General features: G+C 42.3%; 1 protein-coding gene across 12 annotated transcripts in view; it reads left to right on the top strand.

Moving 5' to 3' along the window:
* Positions 1-14811, top strand: part of PHACTR1 (phosphatase and actin regulator 1) — a 581376-nt gene that overhangs the window by 227751 nt on the left and 338814 nt on the right. For 2 of the 12 annotated variants that reach the window (XM_030817305.1, XM_030817307.1), the window contains exon 1: positions 11813-12728. The exons of 8 other annotated variants lie outside the window; for them this stretch is intronic. The gene's annotated coding sequence lies outside the window, so the exon portion shown is untranslated. Of the gene's footprint in view, positions 1-11812; positions 12729-14811 lie in introns of those variants that run through there. 2 more of the 12 variants (XM_030817306.1, XM_030817308.1) reach the window with 1 other exon arrangement.

The following is a 14811-nucleotide window of genomic DNA, read 5'->3' on the forward strand; positions in this document are numbered from 1 at the left end:
GTTTCTAGAAAAAGAGGAATCTGGTGTTTAGGAAACACTGGGTAGCAAAGCTAACCTGATTTACTTACTGTGGGACTTCTCAGAGCATTTTAAATGCTAAAGTTCAGCCGGGTACAGTGGCTCATGACTGTAATCCCAGCATTTTGGGAGGCAGAGGTGGGCAGATCACCTCAGGTCAGGAGTTCGAGACCAGCCCAGCCAAGAGGGCAAAACCCCAACTCTACTAAAAATTCAAAAATTAGCCGGGAGTGGTGGTGGGTGCCTGCAGTCCCAGCTACTCAGGAGGTTGAGGCAGGAGAATTGCTTGAAGCCAGGAGGTAGAAGTTGCAGTGGCCAAGATCGTGCCACCGCACTCCAGCCTGGGTAACAGAGCAGGACTCTGTCTCAAAAATAAATAAATAAATAAATGCTAAAGTTCATGAAACCTCCAAGGCGGGGGTGGAAGTGGATCTAGTATACAGTATTACACCAGATGTCCAGATTCCTTTTCTTCAGTAGACATCTCACAAGACCAGTATTCTGAGGAGCATATATTGGGAAATGCCACAAAAGATAAAGAATGAAGAAATGCATTGTCCAGTGAGAAGGTGGGTAGGGAAAGAGGAAAAGTGTGTAGAATGCTAAGTAGACTATAATAGCAGAAAATGTGGCATCAGGGAAGGATGGAATGAAAAATGAACAGGAATGTAGTGAAGGAAGTTGAGTGCCATGCTAAACAACTTGAACATTACTCTGTCAAGGGAGTGATATTAACCTTTGAGAAAAGATGTCATATACTAACCTGGTTTTAGGAAGCCAATTCTGGTGGCAGTGTGAAAAACAAAACTCCGAGATATGAGCAATTTGCAAATGGGAAACCAGTTAGATTATTGCAGTAGACCTGGTAAGAGAGGGTAAGGATGTGAATTAGGAAAATGGCAAGTGGTGTAGAAGAGAAGGCTCTAGAAAAATAGATTAAAAGATCAGAAGTGAGATCATCCAGGGAAAAGTAAGACCAAAAAATGGCTTGAGAGAGAACCCAACGTTTAAGAAGTAGATAAATGGAGAAAAAACAAAGAAATAAGAAGTACAGTTTAAGCAAACAAATGAAAAAGTAGCTTAGAGTAAGTGGTATTGCAGAAAGCGAGAAAAGAGTTGCAGTGTGGTATCCAATATGGTAGAGCGCTCAGAGTCTAAAAAAGCATTACACATACAATGCAATGATGGTGCTGGATTTTTTTTTTTTTTTTTTTTTGAGGCGGAGTCTTGCTTTGTCACTCAGGCTGGAGTGCAGTGGCACGATCTCGGCTCACTGCAACCTCCACCTCCCCGGTCCAAGCAATTCTCCTGCCTTAGCCTCCTGAGTAGATGGAATTACAGGCACCTGCCACCATGCCTGACTAATTTTTGTATTTTTAGTAAAGATGGGGTTTCACCGTGTTGGTCAGCCTGGTCTCAAACTCCTGATGTCGTGATCCGCCCACCTCGGCCTCCGAAAGTGCTGGGATTACAGGCGTGAGGTACCACGCCCAGCCGATGGTGCTGGATTTTTAGTGGAGGTCCCCTAGATCATTCATATAATTTTGTAACATTCCAACTTCTAGATTAAAAAAAAGGAATCCCCATAAATTACTGCGTGGCAAGCCAAGTTCTTTCTGCTAGATGCTTACTATGCCTCTTTCTACTGCACTGTTGAGATAGGATGGTCTGCATAACCCAGCACTTTATCTGGCTTCCCAAATATAACCTGAAGAAACATAACTATTCTGCCTTTTTTTTTTTTCTGTGATGACACCAGTTGCCTCATGATTTTCACATCAGTTAATGCGAGGGAAGTGTTTTACTGCAGAGGGTTCAATGAGAAATAAAGAAGACATGGGAAAAATATCTGAAAAAACAACATTCTTATTTTTGAATGGATGATGAATTGAATGAGTGACTTGGGAGGAAAAAACTAAATCAAAAGTAGTGAGACTTAAAGGAAATATTTAGAACATTTCTTTGAAAGCATAAATGTGGGAGCCAGATGCTCCTGGGTTTGCATCCTGACTCTAGTGGCTATAAATTATATGACCTTTGGGGAAAGAAATGGTAGATCTTGCCAGGGGCTCTGGTAAGCAGTAGACTTCTGTGAATTATTTAATCCTCACTATCACCCTAAGGAAAAGTGAGGCTCAGAAAGGTCTAAGCAATTTAAATACATAGTAAGTGACAGAGTCAGATTCAAAGCCAGGGTCATTTGATGACAAAGCAGTTATTCTCCACCAGTCTGAAAACTTTATGAGGCAGAAATCACTTCTGTTTTCTTCATATTTGTATATCCTACAGATCCATAGCAGGCTGTTAATAACTATTTGTTGAATGGATGAATTAATATATAAATGAATAAGTGAATGAACAACTAATCTATAATGTTATTTCCAATAGACTTTATCTTTTTCAACCCTAATGTTCTCCTCTGTTGGCTCATTGTAGGTGCGCCATGAACCTTTCCATATCCCTAAAGGAAAGGCCGAGCTGATTGGCAACAGACTTAGGAGTTGGATGGTTCTGCGTCATTAGTCAAAACAGACTTCCTGTTCTAGGGTAATCTGGCCAGTAGGTGATGCTGACTGAGACAGGTGAAAACACCTAGTGTCAAGTCATGGCTGGGTGTTGGTAAGCTGTACAGAGCCCCTGAGATTATTTGGATTGTTTGAAACAATCATGATCATGACATTAACATAAAAGCTGAGAAATATACTTGCGTTGAAGGGAAAATGTCTCAGTGGAAGGAAAGGTGATTAAAGAAAGGGATATACCCCAGCCAGCTCTAAGGCCTTAAGAGCAAAACCCATCGTGGTGACTAGGATAGGGTTGTTGGTGGTGGTCATGGTGGTGATGCTGATGATGACAGTAAACTGTAAGATGTATGCCTCCTCTGTGCCAGTTATGATGCTAAGTATTTAACACAAACCACATTTATCTTGACAATAATCCTATCATCTAGGCTTTATTTTTGTCCCCTTTCAAGACTTGTGAACTTGTCAAAGGTCACACAGTTAAAGTAATAATGGTCAAGATTTAAACCCTGACCCTGCCAAATTCCGGTATCTAAGCTTTGAACCCTATGTTATTTTCCTCTAGGAAGAGGTAATTGAGGCCATATTTATCTTTCAATTAAGTTTTTTTATGTGTTCATCATCTACACTTCATTCACATGCCCTTATTCAAAGTTGCTCTCACATTCTGAAATATTTGAATATTTGACAGTTTAGTAATATATTAAATTTTACTTCCAAGCAATTTATAGCTGTTTTTCTTTGTTTGTGTGGAAAGTCATAAGAGCATTTCAAAATAAATTTTTGTAACAGACGTGCTTGAAGATCAGATCAAGGAATCCTTGTGACAATGGGGTACAAAGAAATAGAAAAATGGGGCCGTGCGCAATGGCTCATGCCTGTAATCCCAGCACTTTGGGAGGCCGAGGCGGGCGGATCACCTGAAGTCGGGAGTGCGAGGCCAGTCTGACCAACATGGAGAAACCCCATATCTACTAAAAATACAAAATTAGCCTGGCATAGCGGTGCATGCCTGTAATCCCAGCTACTTGGGAGACTGAGGCAAGAGAATCGCTTGAACCCAGGAGGCGGAGATTGAGGTGACCCAGATCGTGCCATTGCCCTCCAGCCTGGGCAACAAGAGTGAAACTTCGTCTCAAAAAAAAAAGAAAAGAAAAGAAAAATGGTCCACATTCTCCAGGAATTTTCACCACAGTGGAGGTACAACCTATGTCAATGAAACACCTAGGAAAGCCCAGTAAACAGTAACTCAAGGCAACATCTTCCAGCACAGACACCACTCTCTTAGTATAAGTGCTCATTGGGAAGGAAGATTAAGTAAATGACCCAAATCCAGCGTGGTTGTTTGGGGAGCTTCCTGGAGGAGGTGAGTCTCTGGAGGCAAATGTGGTATAGACATACATTGGCCAAAAAGGCATGGGAGTTGGAGAGGATATTCCAACCAGGAAGGGAGTCTGAATATAGTCCTATAGTGGTTTATTTAAAATAAATTTAAAGAACATATAAACCCTAATATAAAACACTTTGAAAACTGTTTAGTATTAATGTCCTTTTAAATCAAAAATGGTTTGGTAACTTTAAGATTTAATATAAAAGTAAACAGCTTCTGTGGTTTGAAAAAAAATCACGAATCAATCTGGATCAATGGTGGGATTTTCTCAGATCACTACACACACACAAGTACACAGTGCTCTGAGGAAGAGAAGGATTAGATTACTACTTGAAAATGGAGTTTCCCATCCCCACGGCTGACAGAATGACTAAGAGGCCAAGCCTTATATACACCCCTGCTGTCTCACACCTAATGCTCCAATCCTGGGCTGCTTAGGATTTTTATTAAATAGCTACTGGAGTGTCCCAAGTCTCTTTCACTGCATAACAAATCACCCCAATATTTAGCTGTTTAAAACAATAATCATTTTGATAATTTCTCATGTTTCTGTGAGCCAGGATTTGGGAAGACTCACCTGAGTGGTTCTTGTTTCAGTCTCTCATGAGGTTGCAGTTCAGGCAGCAACTGTTGAAGGGTGGGACTGGAGCATCTTGGAACTCTCTTGTCTCTCCATGCAGGCTAAGTTGGGCTTCCTCATAGCATGGCAGCCTCAAAGCAGTTAACTGCTTACCTGTCATCTGAAGGCTTCAAAAGCAAGGATCCCAACTAATTTGAGAGAAGCTACATTGCCTTTTATGATGGCATCTCTGCAGTCCCACAGAATTACTTCTGCCATACTGTGTGTAAGCAAGTTCCCAGCCTACTCAGATTCAGAGAGAGGAATTAGATTCCACCACTTGATGGGGGAGTGGTAGGATTCTAGAAGAACACGTAGGATTGGAGATATGATTGTGTTCATCTTTGGAAAATACAATCTGCAACTTGGAGGTTTTCCAGGAGAAGGGAGGAGGAGAGGCACACACATGTGGTACTCACCATTTGCTGGAGAGCTCATTTAATTTCCCTCAAATAACTCTACAAAAGGGGCATTGTTGTCTTTCTCCGTTTTATACATGAGAAAAAGGAGGCTAAGAAACCAACCTGGCTGGGATCATTCAGCTCCTGCTCTGCCCTAGGCCCCTAACAGGTGCTTTACAAACATCACCTTAGAACTTCCCCCCAGTTTACGAAACAGAGGCTAACTCACCCGCCCCCAGTGAGCAAGTGGCAGAACTAGAATTCCATCCCAGGCCTCTTCCTACTGCAGTTGCTACCTTGTAACACCTCATTAATTTGCGCCATTACCTGGGCCTCTGAGTTCTTGTATCTTCCCTGGGTCTTGGTCCTATTTGGGCACAAGTCATGACAAAAATTCCACATGGTGCCTTGGAGAGAATTAGAGGGACCAACAAAAGGGCCTGATCCTGCAGGAAACTGCCTTTTTCTGTTGATCTCCCTAAGTAAAGCTGTCGTATAGATTTTGTGCTGAGCTGGCCCAAAAGCAATTTGAAAAATGGCTTCCGAGATTGGCAGTGGCATTGACTTGGCAGGGAGGAAGGTAATAACTGCTCTGTTATAGATTATGCCGGAGGCCTCCGATCTCATTCCTGTCAGGCCCTGCCTTCATTCTGGGAAGCTCTATGTGAAACTGTCCCCTTTGCTCAGAACAAGAATCCTTTGGCCTCATACCTTTCTTGTTTATGGTATCACAGACCTTCCAAGGGAGAGCAGAAACAGGCTAGTCTAAGTTTAGCAAGCTGGTGAGCTTAATATGGCCTTGGCAAAAAGATCTCCGTACAAAGACCCTTAGTTAGTCAGCCAGGGATAGCAAGGAGACAAAATAAACTCATTTTTAAGATAATAAAAGAAAAGCGGGGAGTTAAAGAAAAAGAGAGAGAGGTAAAGGAAAATAAAGAAGAGGGGAGAAAGAGGTAGAATGAAGAAAGAGGGAAAGAAGGAAGACAGGTTGTGGAGGTCAATAAATTCACCGTCTTAATATGTGCCAACAGCAAGTGGGATAGAGAGAAGGTGGGGTGAGATAGGAGTTCATACCCTAATTCCATCTCCAACACTTTATTATGATCATGAAATATTTCCTAATATTTAATATTGAGAATAAACAATTTCCATTCATTGACACTCACATTAGCCACTCACTCTACCAAGTACTTTATAGACGTGATCTCATGTAATGCCCAGAGTAATCTGCAATATCCTCATTCCCTTTTGACAGATGAGGAAACTGAGACTCTCAGAGGGTAAAGTACTTTGTCCAGCAGAGACAGCTCTGCTCTGTGCAATGTGTTGTAAAGCCAGGCAGTGGTGGCCAAGGGCTGACCCTTGGAGCACACAGAGCAAAAAGCCTCTTCCTGGATCAGGTCCCTGAGGGAGTTAGGGTTTTTCAGAACTCAGCTTCTCCTCTAGCCCTGAGCCTGGCCTCCTAGCACCATGCCCTGTGCAAGTCTGAGGCTATCCCGGGCTCCAGAGCCTCCAGAAACCCCTTTGGTAATAGTTTTCTGTTGACATCAAGGCTATGATTCTGTTTAAGTAGGTGAAAATACGTATTTATGATGTGAAGCACCAAGTGTATTTTCTCTTCATTTCAACAAGAGTTTGTTAAACCTTTAGCACATGCACTGCCGTTTATGTAGTGGCATTGTGGAAACAAAATGCAGAAAGCAATGAATACTCTTGAGTAACTGACAATCCAGTGAAAAACAATTGGTGCATTGCACTCGAGCCAGTGAGTACAGCCCTGCGCACCCGTGAGCAAGACGTTCTCTGGTCCCTTCATATTTTTTAAAAAAAGGCATATGCTTTAGAGCAGTTTTAGGTTCACAGCAAAGTTGAGAAGAAGGAACAGAGATTTCTCATATACCTCCTACCCTACGAGTGCACAGCCTCCCTGTCGATAGCCCCCAGCAGAGTGGTCCCTTTGTTACAATCGATGAACCTACGTCATCATCACCCAGAGTCCACAGCCTGCATTAGGGTTCACTCTTGGTGCTGAACGTTCTGTGGGTTTGGATAGATGCTTAATGATGTGTTCTCACCACTATAGTATCAACTGAGCAGAGTAGTTTCCCTGCCCTAAAAATCCTCTGTGCTCCACTCGTTCATCACTCCCTCCCCCAACCCTGATCTTTTCACTGTCTCCGTAGTGTTTACCTTGTCCAGAGTATCACGTAGTCAGACTCAAACAGTGTGTGGCCTTTCCAGGCTGGCTTTTTTCCATGGAGGCATTTAGATTTCCTCCATGTCTTTTCACGGCTTGAGAGCTCATTTGCTTTTAATGTTAAATAATACTCTATTGTCCAGATGTACCAGTTTATTTATCCATACGCCTCCTGAAGGACATCTTGATTGCTTCCAACTTTTGGCAATTATGCATAAAGCCGCTATCCTTGTGCAGATTTTTGTGTGGATATGAAGTTTTCAGCTCCTTTGTGTAGATACCAAGGAACAGGATGTCTGTATCATATGATAAGAATATGTTTAGTTTTGTAAGAAATTTCCAAATTGTCTTCCAAAGTGTCTGTACCATTTTGAGTCCCCACCAGCAATAAATGAGGGTTCCTTCCTGTCCCAGCCAGCATTGGTTGGTTGGTCTGTCCATTTTTTAAAGCACCAATAAACTGAATTATGGTAGAAACTACTAGAGAGCCAAAAATAGTGCCAAAAATGACTCTGAGAAAAAGGCTGAATGTCAGGTCCTGTGACATCCACATGGCAGTGCGCCTTGTGCTCTTACTCAAAGCTACAATATTCTTGCTGGGCGTGGTGGCTCATGCCTGTAATCCCAGCACTTTGGGAGGCTGAGGCACGTGGATCACCTGAGGTCAGGAGTCAGAGACTAGCCTGGCCAATGTGGTGAAACTGCGTCTCTACAAAAAGCATAAGAATTAGCCGGGCTTGGTGGCTGGCACCTGTAATCCCAGCTACGTGAGAGGCTGCAGCAGGAGAATCTCTTGAACCTGGGAGGTGAAGATTGCAGTGAGCCGAGATCGCGGCACTGTACTCCAGCCTGGGCAACAGTGCAAGACTCCATCTCAAAAATAAATAAATACATAAAAATAAAATCAAAGCTATGATATTCTCATTCTACACAAAACACTAGTAAGCTAGTTTTCTATTTTCCCAGCCCACTAAAATTTGGAAGCTTTAAAGAGTAAGAGACACTAAAAATATAAAACAAAAATACATGCTTTAGTCTGTTTACAAATAAGTTAACAAATATGTAACCCTGTGCACTTTGGAGACATAACTACGCATCAACTTGTCTAAACTGGTGTTATAAGAATGACCTAAAAACACTAGCTGAAAGAATGAAACTGTATTTAAGATGCCACAGCTATTAGAAATTGGGGATATTATAAGTCCCTGACTTACAGATTTTTTGTTAGAATTAAATGAAATCTGTGTAAAATGCTTAGTACAGTGTTTGATACCTAGTAAGTGCTGATCATATTGGCTGCTGTGTAATGACGAGAATGATGATGGTGATAACGATGATACACCAAGGGATTAGAGAATCAGAAGGAGGAGTAGAAAGGAAGAGTATTGGAATTCTCAGACATTTATTGAAATACTCTTATGTCCCAAGGTGAATTCACAGGTAAATGCCACACAATTCCTATTCTTGGAAAGGTCCTTGTAGAGCATATTATAAGATTATAGTTGAATGTGATAAAAGTTATAATACATTGACTTACAAAAGTGGCGTGATGACATAGGTGAGGAAGCTGTTCATTTTGACCACAAGATTAAGAGAAACTACAGGAAACAGTTAAGCTAGGCTTGAAAGATTTTGCTATTTGGTTAAGGGGTAGGCATTTCAAGGAAGAACATTCCAGGCAGACGAAACAGACTTTAATAAAGGCAGGGAGACCAAGAAGCCATGCCATACTTAAGCATGTAGACTAGGGTAAATTCAAAGAATGTGCAGCAAAGAGGTGAGCTGGAAATGCTCCCAGGGCCGGTTTATGATTGCCTAGCATATCACTGCAAGGAGTGTGGATTTCATTTGAAAGGCAGTAGGTTGCTATTAAAAGTTTTAAGCTGAGAAGCTGTATGATTAAATGTCTGCTTTGACACATGCTCACGCTGAAGGCAGGGTAGAAAATGAACTCAAGTGGTCAGAAAGTGGAGTCAGGAGGGCCAGGTAGAGGTGCTTGTGATAGTTTGGGTACTGGCTGAGGCCCTGCCACTTGAGAAAAGGTGACAGGTAGACTGGATAAGATTGAGGGGGTCTATTAGGAGGGCTAAGGGAAATGGGCAGAGAGAGAGGATGTGTAGAAAGTAGAGTCAAGTCATGATAAGACTTTAGGGGCCTGAGCTTGGGCAACTGGGGCAACACAAGGAAATAACTTTTTACAAACCCGAGATTGATGTTTTAATCTTCATGATCCTCTAGTGGCAAGAAAGGAGCTGAATCTTTAATACCATTTCAATTCCAGGCTTATTTGATGTTTTCTTGTTCCACCCAAGAGATTACCACTTGAATTATGCCATAGGGCTAGAACCAAATTAATGCAACTTATTTTTCTAAAATGTGCAAGTAGAGATAGACAAATTGGTTCCCCTAAAATAAATTATAACCTCAAAATGGCCATATATAATCCAGGGCTTGGCCATCTAATGTGATAACCACTAACCACATGTGGCTACTGGGCACTTGAAATGTGGCTAGTCTTATTTGAGATGTGATGAGGGTATAAAACACTTACCAATATTCAGATATTCAGTATGAAAATAATACATAATATTTCATTAATTTTTATATTGATTACATATTGAAATAATGTTTTGGGTACATGGGATTAAATAAGCTATATTACAGAAATAATTTCCCTTAAAAAATGTTAATATAACTACTAGAAAATTGAAAATTACATCTATGGCTCACACTATATTCCTTTTTTTTTTTTTTTTTTTTTTTGGAGAGAGAGACAGCGTCTTGCTTTGCTGCCCAGGCTGGAGTGCAGTAGTACTGTTGCAGCTTTGACCTCCTGGGCTCAAGGGATCCTCCCACCTCAACCTCCCCAGTAGCTGGAATTACAGGTGCACACAACCAGCTAATTTTTTAATTAAAAAAAAAATTTTGTAGCAATGAGGTCTTGCTATGTTGCCCAGACTGTTCTCAAACTCCTATTCTCGCCTGGCCTCCAAAGCGCTGGGATTAAAGGATTGAGCCACCATGCCTGGCCCCACATTATATTTCTGTTGAACGCTGCTGGTCTAAGAAATTTCAGTTTTGCAGTGCCAGTATTTAATGACTATGTACAGGCCAAGGGTATATTTTTAATTAGTGCATCCTCTTCCCGTTACTGAGGAATGTCTCACCACCTGATGTTTTCTGACACCTTCTTATGTGTCCTTTATTCTTATTAAGAAAGAAGTTACCATAGCAACTGCCACAATACCTTGTATTTACTACACCTGGAGGGAGAGACATAAACAGACATCAATCTGTCATTCAGGTTTTCAGGTTTACACATTTATATTTTTCTCATGTCTATCTGGGTTTTCCTCTGCAAAGCGGAACACCAAGAGTAGCAGACCCGTCTTCTAACTCCCACCTATGACACTGGCTTCTCTGGGTCTCCATAAGAACAGTCACTACCCCATGCTGACCTCAGCGGGGTACGTGGATAGATAGTTACAAAGTATTTGGAAGTGATTCTTAGGGTACAGTATCTGTCTAATGTCACATATTTTAACATGAAAATAGTATCTAACATTATTTACAATAATGGAGGAAGGCAGGAGGGAGAAAGTAGTTTCCTCTGGTGATTATGGGTTGGGAAGATCCAGGAGAGAGAAAAGGAGTGAGACTAGAAAAACCCATAGAAGGCTGACCAACATTAGCATTTGTTCTTATCAACATAAATAGTTCTTTTCCTGTATTCAGCAACAAGGCTCCACTGGCTGGGAGAAGATTGGAAGCCCAGAGCTATGCAGATAGTTCATCCTGGCTTTGACATGGAAAAAGCAAATGGGTTGGAGTGTTTTTTAACTTGATCATCATATTGTGTGATGCTTTAGGTGTTACCCTCATTGATTGCCACTTAAGTTCCACTCATGGGTCGATTCTGTTTGAACATGCTTGCTCCTTAGTGGGTATCATCTGGACAGAGATAACAGATGCTAAGACGGGGACTGGGGGCATTGAGGAATTATTACAATTACCTTCACCTAGGACAGGCGTGGCTTCAAAATGTCTATATAGTGTGGCCTTAGGGGTTACAATATGGTTGAAAGTGGAGACTGGGGGCTTGCCCTTTCAGAGGTGTTTGCCTAGCAAAGCAAGATGTTGTCCCTTGGGCATTATGCTTATTTGAGGTGGCTGGAGAGGGTTTATGAGGATCAAGGTCAGGGCGGGGGTTTTGGCCCAAGACCCCTCAACCCAAGCCACCCCTTTGGCATTTCATGGAAATGTGGCAAAAAAAATAATAAAAGATTCTCAGTTTAGGTTTTATTTGCACATGTTTTATAAATCTACCTGAAGCTTTTCAACTGATGATGCACTCGATCATTTGAAAATCCATTCAGCGACTTATCCCACCTACAGAGAACCATCCTTAAAGAAAATCTAGAAAGCTGCTACCGTCCCATCCTGAGAAATTCCCACTCACTCCTCATGGCATTTGGGAGGTCCTCTACTCAAGAATTGAACCGAAGGGAACTAAAGTGCATTGCAAAAATGCAGTCCTTCCAGGGAAGGTTCAAGGAAAGTTAACTGTCATTGTGTCACGTTTTGAGGTCTCTCTCCCTCTTCCCTTCCTAGCGGGCAGGGTGGGGTGGATGATGCTGGGGGGTGGGGGAAAGGGGAGGCAAGTGTGGTTTTCCGATCAGAGATCTAATAGCAGTTAGAATTATATAATGGAACTGCCCTGAGTCAGGTGACGGGATCACTGAGTAATTCCCTGCAGAAGGAGACAAACTGCATGTTAAAAAGCTCAACAAATACTCTAAAAAAAAAAAAAAAAAAAAAAGCCCAGGCTGTGAGTTCCAGACTTCCAAGCTGCAGTTTCCTCTGAATCCTCTCCAGGCTGAAACAGCTGTACGGGCTTGCTGAGTCAGAAGACTCCCAGAGATTGGAGACGGCCGAGGCAGGTCGGGGGTCTGGTTTGGATCCCCAGTTACTTTCTGTTTCATTTTGAAATGTTCCCTGTTTCTGAAACCGGTTGCCTCCGATGTCAAGTAAAACGCAGGACTCCTTGGAGACGCCAGCTGGGCTTCTAAGGGCTGGGGCTCTGTGAAGGTAAGAGGCAGGCTGTGCCCCACCGGCTGGAGGCTGCCACTTTAGAGAGGTCTGAGTACCCGCAGGTCACACCCAGGAGGGGTTGGTGTGTCTGCTAACTGTTCTAGGCTCTGAATGAGGCAGGAGAGACCATCGTGGAGGCGGTTTCAGGTTAGGAAAGGGATAAAATGGACCCTTCCTGCCAGATGGGTGGCCACCTAGTCCACGGTGAGTTGAATCCATCCCCAGACTTTGGTTGACACCCTCCCCTTCTCCATTCCATCCCACGTGGGAGCTGGTCAGCGGCCAGGGAATTGGCACGGCCGGGAAGGAAGGCGAAGGGGCTGCCTGGCACTGAGAGGCTGCATGGGCGTGTGTAGCATGTGTATTTTCAGAGCCCGACACTTGAGGAGACTGTTGCTCAATTTAAGAAAGCACAGCTATTGGAAAGCCAGGAAACAGACCCAGAGAGGCGGATGCATGTGGGAGCAAAGAGCTTTGGGCAGCCTTTAAGGTAGGCATTGGCATCTGAAATCGTTACTGCCTTTTGTTTATTTGTTAGATGGATTTTGTATTGGTTTTATGCTTTGTTCGGTTTAGAGAATTTTCCTTTGATGGAGCTGCCAATATCAACAGATTTGGTTTTGAAATCCTCAGACCGGGTTCATAGGATATCCTGGAGCCCACAGTGTTAGTGTAGATGCCCCCAAGTCAGAGGAGGTGGATACGATACAAAACTGGTGATGATTTTCAAAGGAGATTCACTTGCAAATCTCACTGCAATGGAGACTTGCTGGGAGTCCTGGTGCCTGCTGAGGCAGGCAGCTCTTAGGAACCTCAGGAAGTTTCTGACTTAAAGAGACAGGAAAGGAAAAATTGAATCCGCAGCTGTTATTTTGGGGAAAGTGGGTTCAGGGAGAATTTGTGGCTGAAGAAAAAGGAAAGAGGACTTGGAAAGTAAACGGAAACATAAGGGATAGGCTTGGTGGGATTCCAGCTTGGGGCAGTGGCATTTTGAGGCTTGCTGCGTGGAGATAAAAATCAATATGGGAACTGATAACAGCTCACTCAGCATGAGTAAGAAATGCTACATGGATTCTTTTAACGCTGATTTCTAAAAAGCCTGAGAAATAGGCAAGGTGTTAGTTTGGAAGAGTTCCTTTCTAATTGTTATTTCTTTTTTATTGTTTGGCCCCATGAGCTGCTCTAAATAAAATATGGTGATGTTAGCACCAAAAGGAAAGTGTCTTTAGAATAGTATCTACAAAGAGGCATTCAAGTTTTCACTGCCTTTCCTTCTTTTTCTGCCTTTCTCTCAGTTTGGGCAAATTATATGAGTTGAATGTATCTGATAGAAACAACTCTTTAAAGAGGGGTCGGGTGCGGTGGCTCACGCCTATAATCCCAGCACTGTGGGAGGCCGAGGCGGGTGGATCACTTGAGGTCAGGAGTTCAAGACCAGCCTGGCCAACATGGTGAAACCCTGTCTCTACTAAAAATACAAAAATTAGCTGGGCGTGGTGGCACACACATGTAGTCCCAGCTACTGGGGAGGCTGTGGCCCAAAAATAGCTTGAACCCAGGAGGTGGAGGCTGCAGTGAGCCCAGATCTCACCACTGCACTCTAGCCTGGGTGATGGAGTGAGACTTTATCTCAAAAAAAAAAAAAAAAAGAAAGAAAGAAAAGAAAACAGAAACAACTCTTTAAAGTGGTACAATTATCTTTTAAGAGGATATTTGAATATCGGAATTAAAAAATGATCTTAAATCTGTGTTCTTAAATCTTCAAAACCATGGTCCACATTTGGGAAGCAAAAAGACTGTGGATCATGAATTTCTAGTCTTTTCTCTACTGTGGCCCTATCACTCCCATCTCTTCTGATGCTCAGCAAACAAAACTAAACAACAAAGCTAAAAAAGCATAACAGTTTTTCACTAAAGCCCATACTTGAAATGTAGATGCTATAGCATTACAAATATTCATAATATAAAAGAACAGCTCATAGAGCCCCTTTTTAAGGCCATGGCAGTCCCTCGAGAAAACATTGCTTAAATAATTAATATCAGCAGAGTGAGTTCCTTTTATCTGGATTTCCATCTGTTGAAACTTGCTGGAAACCTACCTTTCTACACTTCAATAATATCATGAGGACTGAGATCCATGAGGGTGACCTCCAGGTACTACAAGGCTCTTTGGTGCCTCCCAAATCACAGAAGATAACAAGATGCTCAAAATAGTTTTGGTTTTGAGTGCATTGCCTTCCACTCTAATTCTCTAAAATTTGCTCCTCTGCATAGATCATGGTGCCCACATTTTCTATATCAAGGACCAGGACTTGTGATCTTACAGAGGACTTTTATGTTGCTTTCAGCGTGAGAAACAGTCTGAGAAATGCAGTTTGGATGCCAGGTTTTGTTCATTTCTGGGATAGTCCAACAGTTTATGGGACAACTGGTGAAATAGGACAGATTTTGAAAATTCAGTCTTTATGGAAGTCAAGGTGCTTTGATTAAAAGCTTAAGTTTTTTTTTAGTTAGGTTGACTGAGGTTTCCATTCCAATTCTGCTACCTTTTCAGTGAGTGACATTGAGCAAGT

Source organism: Nomascus leucogenys, chromosome 8 (assembly GCF_006542625.1).
Source record: "Nomascus leucogenys isolate Asia chromosome 8, Asia_NLE_v1, whole genome shotgun sequence".
Classification (NCBI taxonomy): Eukaryota; Metazoa; Chordata; class Mammalia; order Primates; family Hylobatidae; genus Nomascus; species Nomascus leucogenys.